The sequence below is a fragment of the Micromys minutus genome (genome assembly GCF_963924665.1).
Source record: "Micromys minutus genome assembly, chromosome: X".
Classification (NCBI taxonomy): domain Eukaryota; kingdom Metazoa; phylum Chordata; class Mammalia; order Rodentia; family Muridae; genus Micromys; species Micromys minutus.
In genome coordinates, this window is record NC_137970.1 from 92,293,338 (window position 1) to 92,313,267 (window position 19,930).

Below are 19,930 nucleotides of genomic sequence, written 5' to 3' on the forward strand. Positions count from 1 at the left end.
GGTAGGGAAGTTTTCTTCTACAATTTTGTTGAAAATATTTACTGTGCCTCTTAGTTGATATTCTTCTCCCTCTTCTATTCCTATTATCCTTAGGTTTGGTCTTCTCATTTTGTCCTGGATCTCCTGGACATTTTGGGTTAGGAGCTTTTTGTTTTTTGCATCTTCTCTGGCTGTTTTGTCTATGTTTTCAATGTTATCTTCAGCCCCTGAGATTCCTTCTTCCATCTCTTGTAGTCTATTGGAAATCCTTGCATCTGTGACTCCTGATTTCTTTTTTAGGTGTTCTACCTCTAGGGTTATCTCTTTTAGTATTTTTTTTATTGTGTCAATTTCCGTTTTAAATTTCTTCTTCCATTCCTTCATCTCTTTGGTTCTGTTTTCCTCTAGTTCTTTGAGTGTTTTTCTTGTTTCCTCTTTAAAAGCTTCTGATTCTTTTTGCTTTTCCTCCCGTTCTTGTTTAAGTATCTCTATCAGCATCTTGAGGCAGGATTTCATGTCTGATTCTTCTTTTTCTGGAGTGTTTGGCATTCCAATGTTTGCTGTGATGGGAGAGCTGGGTACTGTTGTTGCCAGGTTGTCTTGGTTTCCTTGGGATATGCTTTTTCACTTTCCTCTTGCCATCTTATTGTCAGTGATATATTCTTGCCTTTCCCTTGTACCTGGTCTGTGTCCCTGGATCTCCGCTGGTCCATGTGGCTGATGGTCCAAGCCCTGTTCTGCACCCCAAAGTCGCTGGGTGGGAACAGAGGTCCCAATCCTGGATCAGGCCGGGCAGGGGCGCGCTTTCTGTGTGCACTCGGCAGAGATCTCTCTGCCCCCTGGCTACTCGGATCTCCTTCTCACCAGGCCTTTGCCTTTGGGAACTGCTTCGGGTATGTTTTCTAATCTGTGTTATCCTAACATTTTGAAATTGTTTATATTGAGAGATGATGATATCTAGATATCTATCCTTGTAGTATCTAGGTTCTGTGAATATTATTGATCCATGTAATGTGATAGTATATACCAGTTTATGGGCCCATTTTTTAGGAAACCAGTGGATTCAGCTTCCTGGTTTTTGGCGTGTTGTGTGTATAGGAACGCCAGACTATAGAGAGGTCTCTGTAGAGAAGATCTCAACTTCCTGGTCTTTAGGCCTGATTGAAATTCCAGCATAGTGTCAATACAACCTTTCCAGTCAATATAAATGAGCCACTGCCTTGGACATAGATTCCACTTGAGCTTGCCCAATTGTCATTATATGATAGAAAGACCAGCCCACTGGGTTCAACTTTGTATTGTCTGTCTGTAACCAGAACAAATGCTGCTAAGTTTTGAATAGTTTGCCTAATAACAATAGATTATCAGAATACAGATGGAGAATATTGGAGAAGTAAGTAGAGGGAGTGTGTGTGTGTGTGTGTGTGTGTGTGTGTGTGTGTGTGTGTGTGTGTTTGTGTGAGCTATTCCATACACTGCCAGAAATATCATGTAAGTGGTCTTATCTGTGTGCAAGAATGGCTTTTGGCTGAATCAAAGAATAGATCATTGGTTATTGTACATCATTCTTTAATTAAAAAAGACCCAAGCCACTCATACAAAATAGTTTTGACCAAATATTTGGACTCTATTAAACGAAATATTGATTCCCTTCCTGCCAAGTTAATTTTTCTTCATATCTCGTATCTCAGAAATGATACAATGGTCTGTCAAGTTACTTAGCTTACAAATATGTGGGAGTTATCCATGAATCCTCCCTTTCTCTGGCTCCTCACCTCTAGTTCATTAAACAGTTTTGTTGGCTTTCTCTTTAAAATACGTCCTAAATTCTCCTTCTTTTCTCCACCCCTACTCTTCTTGTAGTCCAAACTTCCATGTTGGGCACAAACTTTCTGCTTTCTTAGATTCTCTTCAAAGATGCTGTTCACTTTCTAGATTGTTCTGCTACCTTTCTGGTTTGGTATTTTTTTCTGAGCACCCAGACACACATGGTAGTTTTAATTGAAGCCCTAGTTTTGAATGGTCCTCATGTTCTACACACTGAGCCTCTTACTGCTAAGCTCTCATTCACTGGGCACTTGAGTTAAATTGCATGCTATAAGCACGGTGTCTAGATCTGTGAGAAGCTGTCAAGGGACTAAAGGATTCATCCTGGAAAGGGTGTCAGCTCCCTGAGATATAAACCCTGAGTGATAGAAACCAAGACATATGAGGGGACCAGGCAGATACATTTCTCTTTCTCCTTTCACATACTTGTCTGCAGTGTGTGTGTGTGTGCTCCTTTTCAGTAGATATAGAAAAAATTATGTACATACCTGGTTGCTGACTTCCAGCTTTGAAAAGTGACAGCTTGCATTGTGTCTCACTGGTCTTTGCTTTCCACGATAGCCTCCTTTCCCCTTTCCTTTCCTTTATTCCTGATCTCTTTCATTTACATAAATGAATGATTAGTACTAGATTTCTGACCCAGACTCTATGTTGGAAGGGTTTCTGGCTAAGACATTTGGTATTAGAATTAGTTCTTTTAGCATCGAGCACGCATTGAGAGGCCCATGGCCCCAAGTGCATATGACACAGAGGATGTCATTCTCTGGCATCAATGGGAGAAGAGGCCTCTGGTCCAGTCAAGGCTCATTTTCCCAGTGTAGGGGAATGCCAAGGCACTGAGGTGGAGAGGGTGATTGGGAGAGGGAGCACCCTCATGAAGATTAGTAGAGGGGGGGAGGGAAGTGGGGTGGGCGAAGGGGATAACATTTCAAATGTAAATACAGAGAGTATCTAATAAAAATAAATAAGATAAAATTAAAAAAGAATATTATTATTGGAATGGTTGGGGAGGTGTTCTGTGATGGGGAACTGGGCTACTATAGGGATGTAAAGTCAATAAAGAAGTAAATTTATGGAAAAATATTATGTGTGCACATGTACATACTTGTGTATGTACACCATAGTGTGCATATGGAGGCCAGACTACAATTTTCAGGAACTGGTTCTCTCTTCTCACTAAGAGTTCTAGGCATCAAACTCAGGCCATTAGGCTTGTGCACCAAGAATTTTACCTTCTGAGCCATCTCACCAGTCAAGAATTAGTTCTTACAACCCAAGGGTCATGATGGGGTTTTAGAGCTGTATTGTTCAGCTATCCTAAAGCGATAGGGACTATATTGTATGTGGTAATACCCTCACTATGAGCAGTATTACAATCAATTGAGCTTGTACCCATGATATGTGCTATTTTTTCTGGTATAATACATAGTTGGAGGATAGGATATGGGCAAGTCATATGGCTAGCACACTTAGTTGGCATGCAAATAATACTCTTCATAAGGATTTTAGAACCTAGTGTTTGCTTTTGTCTGTAGTAGAAACTCTGTTTCTATGTAGCCTTATTGGAGCCCTTTATTCTTAAGTTGTAGAACAGATAGCTCTAAAAATCAGGCTCAGGATTTGATGATAGGTGTAGTTTGGCTATGAAAATGACCAAATGCACAAACTACAATATTGTCTTGTTCACTATGTCAACATCAGAGGGGGAAATAATGTAATATAGAGATCAATGCTGCTATTTGGAAGGATAAATTCAAATAACGTGAAGCCAAGTTCCCCCACTTTTCCTGCGGGCACACTAGCCCTTTTCCTTTTCCAGAGAATAGTTTTCTTTTTCATAAACATGCTGTCTTAGATGGCATTCCTTCCCCAATTTCCATCTCACCATCCTTATTGCCTTCAAGCAAATAGTAAGAGTCAGATCCTGAACACTATTTGGTACTTATTAGTAGGAAAAATGACAACAGCTTATCATCTCAAACCCCTTTATTATTTGTACAAAAGAACCTAGTCACATAAAATGCATGGTGTACGATTCCATTAGTATGATTTCCAAGATTCAGGCAAGTGCATATCTGTGTAGAAAGAAACTAGAAAGTGTTAGCCTTTGGATTGGCAAGAGATTAACTGGAAAAAACCTGAATGTGTGTTCAGGGATGATAGTTGTACATGTAGTTTTGAATATCAGTAACATTGACATCTACAACTGATGAAACTAAATTCTTGGGGCTGGAGAGATAACTCACCAGTTAAGAGCACTTACTACTCTAGCAGAGGACCTGGGTTTGATTCCCTGCACGTACATGGTGGTTCTCATGTCTATAATTTCATATCCAGGAGATCAAATGTCCTCTTCTGGCCTCTGTGGGCACCTGCAGGCATGTGGTACACATATATATGGAAAAAAATGAATATTGAATAAATAAATCTTAAAAGAGCACAAATTTTTAATATTTTGTATGCAAATCATATATCAATAAAAAAGATAATTTATATGAGGATATGTTTACTCTCTACTTGAGCATTACTTTATCTCTTCTGATTAATATGCTTTAGACCATCTTGACATTTCATAAAATATCATATTAACTCATTATATTGATGAATAGATTCACTTTGAGAATATTTTACAGGTTTGGAAGTCTGGGGTAGAAGATCTACTCTACTAAAGTCCAAAATATTATACTTTGCACTCCTGACCACTGTAAAAGAGGTCCAGTAGTGTTTTATCATTTGGCCATTTGTATACAAGGCATACAATGATGAGAATACTGGCTCATCCTGACCTATTCTCTTCTTGTAACTAGATGGGTGCTAGTTTCAGTTGAGGCCAGGGGTGGGGGTATTTCTGAAGCAGGTCTCTAGACCATCTTATAAACAGATCTACCTAGATTTACTTTCAGGAAACTCCCTAGGAAACTCTCAGTGCAGATCTCTTTAGCTCTGGAATGGTACTCTTTTGGTGGTAGGGAATAATTCTTTTAAGAATACCGTGTGATATGCTAATGGAGACTGAATGTCAGATTACTCGGTGTATTGGCTAACTATTTCTGAGTTACAATGTTGTCACAGGCATCTACTTACATGAACAAATAGTTCTTACCTATGTTTCAAGAATCTGATCTTGGCTCACTCTGCTTAGGGTCTCACGAAGATGTAGTCAAGGTTTTGCCAGGCTGCATTGCTTTATAGAGCTTGGGATACTCTTCTAAGCTCACATGTTTGTTGATATGATTCAGTGTCATTGAGTTGGAAGATTTGTTGATTATGGGCCTGTATTGGCTTAAGACATTTCTTACAGTTTCTTACCAAGTGGCCTTCTCACAGCATGCATCATCATAGTTTACCTTTTCAAGGCCAACAAGAGGAAATCTCATTACAGTTTACTAAGGTAGAATCTCTTCATTAAATTTTATTATTACATTCACAAGGACATATTAGTTCCACAAATTAATAAATTTCACTTTGATCTTTATATACATTATTATATGCAGCTTCTCTCCAGCCCCAAGATTTCTTCTGTAACAATGGAAGAAATTATCTTATTTCCTTAGTGATAATACCTTGCCTAGTAGTTTCAAACCCCACTAATACTTTAGACGAGGGAATTATATAAAGGCAAGACTCATTAGAGTTCAGTTTGTGATGTGGTCATCATGGGTACCATGAAACTATGCAGAACAAACTATGTGTAAAATAAACTGGGTGACACATGACCTATATTGTGATGCTGGGGATGAACAACAACACTGTATCATGGGACTCATAAGACTGGGATTATGCAGGCTGGGAAGACTTGACTAAAATGGAGCATCAGATGGCCTAGATACATGCTACTTCTATGACTGTTACCTTCCTTTCAGCTCACTCTTATGTTGCATGATGCTGAAGGTCTACTACTGTCAAATAATAGTAAAAGAAAGAATTCAAGACTGATTTACATGTGGATCAGCAGAGCGATTGGTACCATGTAGAAATGGATATAGCCTGGCTCTACAGCCTCCTTGCATAACTTTAGGCAAGTAGCTTTGCCTTTTTGCCTTCCTGTTCTATATCTGTAAATAGAGATAGGAATTGTACCCATATGCAAGGTTATTCTGAGAATTCAATGTTTGTTGTAATGTTTATAAATGCCCAGCACAGTGCCTGGCAAATAAACATTTTAATACAGTTGTACATTTTATTTCTAATTTCTGTATTTTTAAAATTTTAAACATTTCTGTATTTTGTTCTTGTTGTTCATTTAAAAAATATCTTTCAGTTTATTTATGATGTCTTCTAAACTGATAAATACCTTTGTTACAACACCTTGAGTAGAACTGCTTTAGGCCAGTGAACAATTACCATTCTGCATCCCTTCCTCATCCCTCTTATTTTCCCCATGTCTCATGGTTTCCTTTCAAGTAGTTTCCTCAGAAAAGATGTGTAGGAAATAGAATTGTTACAGATGAAAAAGACCTTCATTTATCTCTAGGTTTTTATTTGGTCAGGTATTCATGTCTAGTCTGAGAAAAAAAAATCCACACTGTTTAATCTTCGAGGTTGCTATTGAAACATCAAGTGTGCTTCTTGATTCCCAAGCTGCATTTTGACCAGCATAAAAGCCTTGTGTTTGCATATCTATATATATTTTATCACTCCAAAGCTGACAATAATGAGCCTTATTTGGATATTTTCTCATTTATTTTGCCAGACACATAGCAGTGCCTTCAATCTGGAGGATCACATTGTTCCTTATGGGGAATAGTCTCATGTCCTTAATACTCACTCGCTCTTCCTTCCTTCCTTCCTTCCTTCCTTCCTTCCTTCCTTCCTTCCTTCCCTCCCTCCCTTCCTCCCTCCATCCCTCCTCTTTCCTTCCTTCCTTCCTTTTTAAAAAAGATTTATTTATTATCTATAAGTACACTGTATATATGTGAGTATACTGTAGCTGTCTTCAGACACACCAGAAGAGAACATCAGATCCCATTACAGATGGTTGTGAGCCACCATATGGTTGCTGGGATTTGAACTCAGGACCTATGGAAGAGCAGTCTGTGCTCTCTTTCTCTTTCTCTCTCTCTCTCTCTCTCTCTCTCTCTCTCTCTCTCTCTCTCTCCCTCTCTCTCTTTCTCCCTCCCTCCCTCCATCCCTCCCTCCCTTCCTTCCTTTCTTTTTTTTTCACCATTTCCACATCATTTCATTGTCATTCCTATACACTGGGGAAACTTGCCCTCTCTGGAACAAAAGCCTCTTATATTGATGCCCAGACACTGCTATCTTCAGCTACATATGCAACTGGATCAATAGGTCTCTCAAAGTGCACACAGAGGTTGGTGTTTTACTCCATGGGATTTTTGGAGGGTTTGTTTGGTTGATAATGTTGTTATCTTCCCATGAGGTTACAACCCCTTTCAGCTCTTTAGGTCCTTTCTTTAGCAACCTCATTGGGATCCCCGAGTTCAGACCTATGGTTAGCTGCAAGCATGCTCAGCTGTATCTATATGACTCTAGCATAGTCTCTCTCTCTCTCTCTCTCTCTCTCTCTCTCTCTCTCTCTCTCTCTCTCTCTCTCTCTCTCTCTCTGTTAACCTCCTTCTAGCATAAATACTAGGTAGATATTGGACATCATCAACTGATGCAATATAATTTTGTATTTATTTCTCCATATTTAATTAAATTAGTCCACATCAGTAATTGAGAACCACAATAAATGGAGGAAGAAGAAACCACAGTTTCAGGAGTTGGGGGATTGTAGGTACAGGGATGATTTTTAAAAAGATCACTGAAGCACGAGACTAAATTCAGATAAAAATCACTGAATCATATTTTAGACTGAGAACCTACTCCCTTCGTCCTGTATCAGTAGGCAATAAATCAAGGGCCTACTCCCCCAGCAAGCAGTTAATTCAAGAACTCTCTGGAGAAATATCTGGATATGCAAGGAATGTTGACATTTATGGAGTACAACAAAAGCCAGGAGGCTGAATTTTTGCTCTAACACAAAGCCCTGCCTTTATATAGTGATTCAATTCAATATTTAAAAAGGAAATTTAAGAGGAAATAAGCACCTAAGAATTACCAGTCACATGAAAAAGGCATCCAAAGTAAAGGGAAAAAAAAAAAAACAAAATAAACAGAAGAGAAGCAAGTCAAAGGAATAAGACCATTTAAAATGTGAGAAGTGAGAAGATGCCCAAGAAAATGCAATATTCTCTCTCCCTCTCTTTCTCTCCCCCAAGACAGGGCCTCAACCTCAGAGATCTGCCTGCCTATATTTCTGCAGCTATATAAAAGAAAAGATAAGCAATTCCTATATAATTGAATTTATTGGGATTCTTCTGACTAGTTCTTTTCTGCATTGCTTTTGGTGGTAGGTAACTGTGTAAAAATGTAATTGACAGTGAAAATGTAAAATTCTAAGTGAAGTTACTGGGTTTTAGAATGACCATTCTAACTGCATAGAAATTCAGATACCCAGAAAGATGGCTCATCAGTTAAGAGCACTTGTTGATCCTGCAGAGGACACACATTTGGCTCTCTGCATCCACATGGTGGCTCACAACCACCTGTAACTCCAGTTCCAGGGAATCCACTACCCTCTTCTGACCTCTGAAGGCACCAGACATGTGTGTGTTGTACATATGTACACACAGGCAAAACACTCATTCAATAAAATAAATTTAAAATCATTGCTAAGATTAGAGTTTGGAACTGGACTGGTCAAGTGCTTGAAGGACTGCTTTAATTTAGCCATGAGATAATTTTTTTGTGAGTTCATGCCAATACATTGATTTTATTAAAATGAATGAATGAATTAATTAAGATTGTTAACAGATCAAATACCCTGGTGACCAGTGTCTATGTTTAATTATCAGGGTGTCATTATTTGGAGTATATAATGTTTGAGCACATCTTTGCTTAAGTATGGTAGTCACAATACACCAAGTAGGACATCAGCACAAGTCCTTGGAAAGGTCAACACTATTAGCACTTTTACTTTGGAGAGCAGCATCTAGGTAAGGTGTTGTCTTACCTTTTGAACTTATATATACTTTATGAACATAAACACATTTAAGATTTACAATTAGCACCATGGCTAAACAGAAAGAAGACTTTCTATTAATTCAGCTTCTATGTTTGAGGCAAAATTCTGTTCTCTCCTTGTACCATGTGCCCCTCAGGTCATCAGGCTTCACAGCAAGTACCTCTATCCACTGAGCCAAGTCTTAGATAAGATACCTCCAAAATTGCATTTTTCCCCATCTGAATGGTTCTGCTTAGAAGTAGTAGAAACGACAGAATACTTTGTTGCTTTTTTATGGTTTAAATCCAAATGCAAGGCATATTGAATAAAACAGAGCACTTGTTGCTTATATTAACTCTGAGAACTTTTGTATAATATTTGGGTGGAATTGAGATGTGCATGTGTACACATGTCATGGATGCATAGGGTTTTAGATGTAATAGAATCCTCTTGAAATAATTGGCATTTGTAAAGGGATCATTTAAAAGACATTAGTGTAAACAGATGTTTAAGTGGACCTTAACTTTTTTAGAATTCAGTTTCCTGAGTAGTCAAGAGCCTGACAAAATCAGCAGAAAATACAATTATCTTGATAAAACACATCTTGTCCCTTATGCCCATGGTTTTGCAAATGCTGTTATATACTGTATTTTAATTTCTTTTAAAACATTTTTATTATTTTTTATAATTTCATACATATATGCGATATATTTTGATCATATTTAACTCCTACTCTGCCTCCAACTCTTCTCAGATATATTCCACCACCCTATCCCCCAGCTTTATGTCTTTTTAAAAATTTTATTTTATGTGTGTGAGTGTTTTGATTTTATATATATATATATATATATCTGTGTACACTTGCAAGCCTGGTGCCCTTAGGGGTCAATAAAAGATCCCCTAGAACTGGAGTTCTGGAGTGTTATGAGCCACTGAGTAGGTGCTGGGAATTGGAAGTGGGTTCTACAAAGAAAAGTGCTCTGATCTGTTGAATCATCTCTCTAGCCCATGTCTTATTTTTTAAAATAGTCCACTAAATATGATTTGTGATACCCATATATTTTGGGCATGAAGCCATCCATTGGAGCATGATGAACCTCCTAGTTTCCACACCCTTTTGCTTCAACATCTAACAAGAACACATGCACCACCATGTTCATAGCAGCCCTATTTATAATAGCCAGAAGCTGGAAAGAACACAGATGTCCTTCAGTAGATGAATGGATACAAAAATTATGGTATATTTACACAATGGAGTACTACTCAGCTATCAGAAACAATGACTTTATGAAATTCCTAGGAAAATGGATGCATCTAGAGAATATCAACCCGAGTGAAGTAACCCAGTCACACACACACACACACACACACCCACCCACCCACACACACACATAAAAACAGATATAATATGCAGTCACTGATAACTGGATACTAGCTCCAGAAAGCTCTGAATACCCCAGAAACAACTCACAGGCCATATGAAGCTCAAGAAAAAAAAAAAAAAAGAAAAGAAAAAGAAAAAATAAAGGCCAAAATATATTCATATAGTTTTATGCAAAAATGCTTTTAAAAATCTGTACATGTATCTCTGCTTTTTAAAAATAAAGTTGAAAAAAAAAAGGAAAGAAAATTAAACCCAAGGCTTGGCCTACGTGGCAGCCGCTAGAGCCTCCGCAGCTCATCGAGGCAAGCCGCTGGCCTCTGGGGACTTCCTGTGGAGGCCGCAGCAGGAGCAACCACTCAGGACCTGCCCACTCAGCCTTCTGCAGGCCATCATGGGACAGAACGACCTGATGGGCATGGCCTAGGACTTTGCTGATCATTTCCTTTGAGTTACCAAGTAGTACCTGCCTCATGTGGCACACCTCTGCCACATCAGCACCTTCCTGGAGGATGGCATCCGCATGTGGTTCCAGTGGAGGGAGCAACATGAGCACCTGGAGCTGTGGCTACCTTTTGGCCTCATCCTTCGTGTTCCTCAGCCTGCTGGGACAGTTGACTGGCTGTGTTTTGGTGCTGAGCAGGGACTTCGTGCAGTATGCCTGCTTTGGGTTGTTTAGAATTATCACACTTCAGACAATTGCCTGCAGCATTTTGTGGGACTTGAAGTTTCTGATGAGGAAGGAACCTGGCTTTAGGAGGAGGTTTGCTGCTGCTCTTGGCAGAGTCCCGCTCAGAAGGAAAGAGCATGTTTGCTGGTGTCCCCACCATGCGTGAGAGTACACGCAGCTTGGAGGAAGGGTCATACTGGTCCTGATGTTCATGACCCTACTTCACTTTGATGCCAGCTTCTTTTCTATTGGCCAGAACGTTGTGGGCACAGCTCTGATGATCTTAGTACCCACTGGTTTTAAAGCTAAGCTGGCAACTTTGACTCTCGTCGTCTGGCTGTTTGCCATTAACATGTATTTCAACGCCTTCTGGATGATCCCAGTCTATAAAGCCATGCATGACTTCCTGAAATATGACTTCTTCCAGACCATATCGGTGATTGGAGGCCTGCTCCTGGTGGTGGCTCTTGGCCCAGGGGGTGTCTCCATGGATGAGAAGAAGAAAGAGAGGTAACAGACAGATCCCTCCCCTCCCTGGCTGAGGCAAAAGGCCCTGGACTGGTTTAGGGTAGAGTCAACAAACTGCCAGTATTTATTTATCCTTTTCCCCTCCATTGGTAAAGGCACAGATGTTTTGAGAACCTTATTTGCAGACACCTTAAAATTGAAGGTAAAGTCTTATTTGGGAATAGTCTGGAGTCTGACCGTCCAGGGCTGGCCAGCTGGATGGTCACTCCATAGCCAAGGCTTGGAGTAGACAGTGTGGTGGGCTGTGGCCTCATTCCTCCTGTCTCAGTTCCTTTCGGGGGCGAGGGACTTCAAGTCGTACTGAGCTGTACTTTATCATTCAAAGCAGTTTCCCTTCTTAGTTTTAAGTTTACATCCTTAGCTCAAACTACTAAATGACTTAGGATGGTCCAGCCAAACACCAAACAGCTAAACCTCTAGTTCAGAATTCTACCACTTGCCCCAGCATTGCTTCTGCCCCTGTATTTTATAGGATCAATGAAAAGTCAAGAGAACAGCACAGTATTAGAAAGGTGGGTGCTACTGCTGGCCCTTGATGTTAGCTGGCTGGATGCTGTTTAGTGGATGAAAGGTACCCTGGGAGTTTTCATGGCGACAAGCAGGGATAGGATGGGGAAAATGGCAGGAAGTTCTTAGAAAGCTGCTATCCCTCAAGCTTGGTGGTGGAAAGGGCGAGCAAGCTGCTCACAGGATAGCCCAGAACCACCAATGGAACCAGCCTGGGGAACAGTGATGCTGTGGGGCCCAGAAGTGAGGAGTCCAAGTACTCAAGACACCCAGGCTCAACCCAGTTACCTCACACTTGACCTGAGAGCAAGGCCTGAACTCCATAGGTTGTGATTCCCCCAACCTCCTAGCTTAACTTCCTGTACCAGGCCGAGCTTACTCCACCAACATCCCTGATGCCTCCATTTCCCTGAGGCTGCTGCTTGCTTCGATTTTTGTCAACTTGCTCTGCTGGATGCAGCCAAGATACCTTTTACAATTTGTGATGCTTTCCAATTTGATCTCAGTCCTGTATTTAAGATACTTTTTACAGTTTGTGATGCCTTACCAATTTGATCTCAGTCATGTATTTAAAGTTTTCTAACATTGCCTTAAAAAAAAAAAAGAAAAGAAAAGAGAAGAAAAAAAAATTAACCCATTCCCCTTAGAAGCCATCAGCTGTCAGTGTAGCTCAAGGGCAGACGTCTGTTAGTCCCTCAGAACAATATTTTTAAGGAATATTTACTGCTCTAGACTCAAAGCAATAGGCTCTAACTTAAATCAGTGCATCATATTTTGACTTTGGAAAATCCTTCCAGTAAATGTACATTCAGCACTCCTTTTACAAAAATTTGAACTTAGACAAAGTTATTTTGTTTTAAAGTACTTTATGCCATCTAAATATAAATTTTTCTCATCAAAATAGCTTAAATGGTTTCATATTTTTTGCTTATAGACTTGCATGTCTATTAGATTTAATTATTAATCTTACAGAATCCAGAAGAACACACTTTACTCTGTTCCTGATATACTAGCAATTTATAAGCATGTATCTTTTATAATATAGTTGTAATCATAACTATATTATAAAAGAGAATTGGTTTCAAATTATATTTATGATGAAGTGGAACAGATTGCATTCACCTATCTGCATGGCTCAACTACATGGCCACTTTGGCAAGCCTCAAATGGGCAGTAGCAACTTGGTCTTAAAAGGAGCCATTTTTTTCTTTAGCCAAGTTTTACAGTTACCTCTGAAATGCCTGATTTTAACTAGGCATGGCTAAGAATAAAACCTGGATAGTCATTTGTTTTTCCAAAGAGGCTGCAGCGGAAGAGGGAAGAACAAGGGAAAAAAACAGGTGGTCAGACAATAGCCTCTATACATTAATACTGCAATTACAGGCTCAAAAGGAATCCTAAAAATGTTCACGCTCATAAAGCTGTCCTCACACATGCACATTTTAAATTAGCTACGCCAAGAGTTGACAAGAGTAATTTGATCCCCAGGCATTTAAAAATGCAAAAACAAAGTGGTCACAGCTTTGTGACTGAATTATTTTCACAAGTCTGGGAGATTAACTTTTCAATTCCAAACTCTCATATGAAACAATCACATTCATTCAGATTTCTTTTCTTGGATAAGTCACTTTAAAATTATAAAACACTAGTCAGCTAAAGTCTTCCTTTTGGGAAAGAGTACCAAGTTAGTATTCCCTGTGGTTACATGAATTTGGACACAGATTTAATAAGCATGCTTGTTCCTCTGTTATAATTTTTCTATTTTTCAGCTACTTAGCAGCATAACCGTGCAGAATCTGAGTTTCCTGTTGTAGCAGTAAACATCTAAATAGTTCAACAGAACTTTCGATTGGCTCAGAAGAGCTCCTCAGAGACAATGCATGTCAGACAAATGCTTAATTCTCAAATAGGCCAAAAGAACTTCTAATAAGGTAAAGCAAGAATAAGGACCCTGATGTACTGCGAAGTATGGCTGATGTCTGCCCTTGTCTTGGCTTCAGGCAAAAAGCCCTGCTTTTGGCAGCTCCACCAGGCTAACCTTGGTCACCCACTCCAACATGCTGATTACATAGACAAGGAATAGTGAGAAGCAGAGATAGGAGGTTGAACCAATGTTTGCTGAGAGTTTTAACTAGCTACATTTTAACTAGGCATGGCTAGGACTCACACCTCAAATAGTTCCGCATACATGACTCCACTGACTGCAATTTCATCTTTCCCTGTTTTCTTTAAATTGTCTAAAAGTGTACATCATCAGACATAGGGAAGAGCTCTTGTGAACTCTTCTCCAACTATGTATCTAGTCTGAGCCGCAGACATAGCCTTCTAGATTTCTAAGAATAGGAATAAACTTTTCATAAACTTCTTTATAGTGTTTTATCTCCAACCTTTACTCTCAAGATTTCAGGGTGGTTTATTGTTTGCCTTGACTGTTGTCCTTGGCTCCAGGTGGCAGTAACTAATATATTTATTTTTAATTATTTTCACCAACTGTCCCTTGGTTACTTGGTTAGTCATCTGAGTTAGACTAAATAAACACTCTGAGCTGTTCTTTGCAAATAAGGTCCATTTTTGATCTCTTCAGTACTGGGGACTTGCACCAGGATTTTGGACTGCTCTGTGGTTGCTGCCGAACTCCCTTTTCTACAAGCTTTTGGCATCCGGGTTTAAGAAAGTTGATTGTGGCAGCTTTGGTTATTTACCCATTGCTCTTGGGGGGTTAAATGTAATTTTGGAGTTCCTGTTTGTATCAGTTCTGCAGTTGCCTTGCCCGAGTTGTTATATTTCATGGTCTTGACAATTTGGAAGACTACAGAATTTCCTTCCCTGCTATTCGTCTGATGTATTTCTTATGGTAATACTGAGGCTCTTGACTTGAGAAGACCACAGAGGTAAAGTTCCATTCTTATCATACAATGTCCTTGCTGTCTATTATCAACATGATTTATCACTGTCAAGGAAACGGAGAGCAGAGTGTGGCACTTTAGGGGTTGGAGCTCTTGAGTCAAATATATCTGAATTCAATCCCTGGCACCTTTACCTGATTGAGTGGTAGACAATTTTAGAATGTCAGTTTCATCAAATATATAACAGGAATAATAGCAGTAACTACTTCAGAGAATTGAATGAGGGTAATGTGTGTTAATTAATTAACATAATGTTCAGCACCTCCTAAGAATAAGGATGTATGGTCATGTGTATGTAATCAAGAGAATTTGAGCAGATACAATTAAAAAATTAGAAATAATTTTTATTATAAGTACCACAAGCTGTGTGTGGCTGTATATTAATTCCAGACTTAATGACATTGTGGCTAGAGGATTGCCACAGATTTGAGAGCCACCTGAGATACAGTGTAAAGCCCTGTCCCAAATAAACAGACATCCCAATTTTACAGGGGTATTTGATGGAAAACCCAGATGGACATGTATTTACTTGGTAGAACTTTTAACACATAGGGCACTACCTGTGAGAACAAGGCAGAGGTGAGTTCTGCAGTTAGGGGGGCTGCCATGATGCTGGCTTTCATGTTACACTTGTCATCAGAGAGGAATTCTAGAAGAGAAGAAATGATATAAAATTATGTGGCAGTTAAAAGCATTACTATTGGAACCAAAGAAATCAAGAACTCATTCCTGATTTTCTTCTCACAGGCTTTGTGACCGTGAATAAAGTTACTTTAACCTCAAAGCTCAAGTTTCCTCATGTCTAGAAGAGACATGATAAAATAGAGGATTGAATGAAACAACCCCTACAACTTTCCTTGTCACATAGTCCTGGGTGGAATACCTGCTCTTTACTGATTATTGTGATCTGGTCCAGGGACTCTCTGTAAAGTCCTTTAAATCAGGGACAGTGTGTGGTACCAAAAGCTGAGTAGAAAGCATCACCTCTGCAGTATGGAGAATCTTTCAGCTCCTACCCCTTGCTAGTAGGCTCAGTTCCTGGCTCAGGACTGCCGTGGGCTGCCCTGGGGCAGGGTGCTTTTATGATATCCACAGCAGCTAAACATCTTTTTAAAAAAAGACTTGAAGCATACAATCAGAAAGAAAATGGAAACCACATGGGGAATTTAGACCACTCCAATATGTTCTTAGTCTCCCATTCTACATACAATTCAGGCCTCTTCTGCAGATGATGGCTGAGAACATCCTTTTAGAGTAATAAATCACAGGAACATTAAATGCGTCCCTGCAGCTGCACCAAGGCTAGTTAGAGGCCTATTCAAGAAAAAGGGCTTATGTGGTGGGTTTTTTTTTTCTCCTCTTCCTTTTAAAAAGCCACCTGTACCATTTTTGTCTTGGTTTCTTAAGTGGAAATGATTTTAAGATGTAATTTTCTTCCTCTACTTTATTTATAATGTACAAATAGTTCTTTGTTAATAGGGAAGGGGGGGGGCATCCGTAGAAATGAAATGCCAAACCTAATTAAGGCTTTTTAGAAAAAGTGCGTCTCTTTAACGTTCCAACTTCCTTTCCGAGTTAGTAATTTAGGGGCTGGACAAGATGCAGGTGGAAGGAATTGCCTCACTGACAGCTGGCCCTGAATCTTTCACATTCCTGGACATGCACCAAGTTAAGGGCAGAACTGGGGCTGGTCCGGGAGGAGCACGAACTGTAATCTAAGCCCTTTCCCGTTGGTTTGCAAAGTCCCAAAAGTTCTCTGAGACAGGAGAGATAGTTTTGAGGAGAAAAATTGGGACCAGATTATCTAATCCAGATGTTGAAAACCATGTCTCGAGGAAGAGAAACATTATAAACAAGGCCCAAAGGAGGAAAAAAAAATGTTTTAAAAAAATAAGCCAGACCTCGAGGAGGGATCGTCATAATTATATCAGCTCCAGTTAGACTCACATAATGAAGTTAACTGTGAAGTTTGGTGAGGATGAGGATCAGCTTTGTAAAATGATTTAAACAGTTCCAGAGACTTCCCTCTGAACAGTGAAACTATCCTTAGCCAGAGGTCATAAAGTCCTGATAACCTCTTCCCACTGGCTCTTAACCCTCTTTTGGTCAAGTATTTGCTCTAAAGTGTGGCCAGAAACCCTGAACTTTTCCCTCAGAAAATGATGGACAGCTGCACACACAAATCAGCCTACATTTCCATGAGGTTCCCAGACAGCTGCGAGCTGCCTCCTGGAGGCTTTAGATGGCATTTCTCATATCTGATTTGCAAAAGCCATGTGAAAAGACTCACCATAGACTGTGGTTGAAGTAATGTGAAAAGAAAGTCCGTCACTGTGGGATCCCACACTCAGTTCTCAGCTCTTCGGTGGCAACCAGCAGTGCCTGGGTGTCTGAGAGCCTGAGAGCCAGATGGCGCTGGCCTCCTTGTAAGCCTGGAGATGCCTCCATCCCCAGCTCTGTCTGTCCTGTGCCCCAGACTGTGCTTCCTTACCCCCTGGGGTGGGGTCCTGAGGCTTCTCTATGGCCAAGCACCCCGCCCAGTGGCAGCGTGGGATCACTGCGGTCAGCTTGAGAAGATACTGTATATCATGGCAGGCGGCCACACCAAGTTTGTAGACAGGAAGCAGAGAAAGAACCGGATGTGAAGCCAGGAGAAGAAACCTTACGGCCTGCCCTCAGCTGGGAACTAAATGTTGAAATGTGAGTCAATGGGACATTTTGTGTTCAAATCATAATAGCTATTTTTGGAGGAACTGGGGAAATGGTACATGATTTCTTATTGTATTATATTCCTTATATACACCTACCTGTGTGCAAATCTACACTCAACCCAAAGCTTCTTTAAAAATTAAAAATAGGGGCTGGAGAGATGGCTCAGTGGTTAAGAGCACTGGCTGCTCTCACAGAGGTCCTGAGTTCAATTCCCAGCAACCACATGGTGGCTCACAACCATCTGTGATAAGATCTGATGTCATCTTCTGCTGTGTCTGCAGACAGCCACAGTATACTCATATTAAATAAATAAATCTTAAAAACATAAAAATAATCTTAAAATATTAAAACAAGGAAACAATCTATTTTGTGTATATGCACACATAAAATATAGTGAAAATGTAAATTATAATTTATATACAAATGTATGTTGCAATTAAATTTTCAAATAAGTGTGCATGAAAATATGTATTCAGTGAAAAAATGATGTATGTGTGTGTGTGTGGGGGTATACGCATGCTTGCAAGTGTCCTCCACTGTTACTCTTTCAGTGAACCTTGGATCTCTCAATGAACCATGTAATCACCATAGTTTGGCTATGCTGGTCAGTAAGGTTCGATGATCCTATCTCTGACCCAAGTTCCTCAGCATAAGCTCACATGGCCCCTGTAGCTTTTATGTGGGTGCTGTGGGTGTAGTCTCAGGTTATCATGCTTGCATAGCAAGAGCTTTTACCCTACTACTGACCATCTGTCTCAAAAACTTTACTCTTACAGCATGGAATCAAAACTCAAAAAAAAAAAATCTATGGAGGTGTGTGTGTGTGTGTGTGTGTGTGTGTATACACTGCTCTTGTGCCAAGAGTCTATATGTCAGTGGTTGAATGATTATAGAAAATATATCTTCTGGCAGCATTCACATCTGATAATAATTGCCTTTCTACATCATGTGCTATAGAAAATGTGGATGCCCAATGATGTTTGTTATAGGAATTTTTGATGGTAGCTTATTCTGTGTTCTCTAAGTCATTTTGTCACTAATGTCATGTTTGGTTTTACAAGTTTCTTGGCAATAAAGTGACTTTTACTTGTTTTACCAAGAGGCCTAATAACTTTGAATGATACCGTTCTAGCTTTAGTATCATTTCTGCCAAGTCACAGTATTCATCAGTTTCTTCCTGCTTGCTCTAAAAAAAAAAAAATGCTTGCATCTTGGTTAATAATTATGTAGAAATCTTCATAACTTCATGCTACATTTTGATGCAGTTTATTACAGATGTCATGCTAGATTACAAAGCACATGGGTGACAAGAATAATAACATTTAAATACGAGCTGTCTTCTTATTTGCATTTTCACTGCATGCATGATATTTTCACACACACACACAAATGGCCATTATTTATGCTAATGGTGTTTGCTGAGTTGTATCACTTTAGTTTTCTTTGTTACTATTTTATAAGTTCAATAGGCCACATTTGAGTGGTTGACTATGCATGGAGATTTAATAGTACACAATACAAATGCACAACACATGTGCAAACTTAGCATAAGCATGAACACACAGATGGCAGAAATAGGTTAGCAGAGGTGACATGTACTTTTATATAGCCTTTATGTATGGAAGGCAATTGCTGTGAGAAATCATAATTAGCTTTACATTGCTTTCTTTCCTTTTATTCTTTTGATGGTACTGAGGATTGAGTCGAAGGCCTTCTGCATGCTAAGCAATTGCTTTACCACTGAGCTATAATCCCCAGTTCCTTAGCACTGCTTTTCAAATATAGGAAAAGGTTCTATGCAACTCTATAGGAAGAACAATAGTATCAACCAAAATCCCCTAGAGCTCCCAAGGACTAAACCACCAACCAAAGAGTACACATGGAGGGACCCATGGCTCCAGCTGCATATGTAGCAGAGGATAATATTGTCAAGCATCAGTGGGAGGAGAGGGCCCTCGGTCATGTGGAGACTCGATGCCCCAGTGTAAGGGAATGCCAGGGCAGGAAGGTAGAAGTGAATGGGTGGGTGGGGGAGCACCATTGGGCTCCCTGTGCTCAGTCCAATGGTTGGCTGCAAGTATCCGCCTCTGTATTTCTCAGGCTCCAGCAGAGCTTCCCAGGAGTCAGCTATATGAGGCTCCTGTCAGTGAGCATTTCTTGGCATCCACAATAGTGTCTGGGTTTGGTGTATGTATATGGGATGAATCCCGAGATGGGGCAGTCTCTGAATGGCCTTTCCTTCAGTCTCTGCTCCACACTTTATTTCCATATTTCCTTAGACAGGAGCAAGTCTGGGTTAAAAATTTGGAGATGAGGGGGTGGGTCCATCCCCCAATTGGGGGCCTTGCCTAACCTCTGAATATGGTCTCTACAGGTTCTCCCTCCCCTTTATTTGGGCATTTTAACTAATCTCA

At 39.9% G+C, this 19,930-nt stretch overlaps 1 pseudogene across 1 annotated transcript; it reads left to right on the forward strand.

Annotated features, from left to right (window-relative positions):
• The first annotated feature begins 1,354 nt into the window (after positions 1 to 1,354).
• Positions 1,355 to 11,377, forward strand: LOC308415142 (surfeit locus protein 4-like; annotated as a pseudogene). The gene is made up of 2 exons: positions 1,355 to 1,372; positions 10,657 to 11,377. The product of its transcript is annotated as a surfeit locus protein 4-like (transcript).
• The last annotated feature ends 8,553 nt before the right edge of the window (positions 11,378 to 19,930 follow it).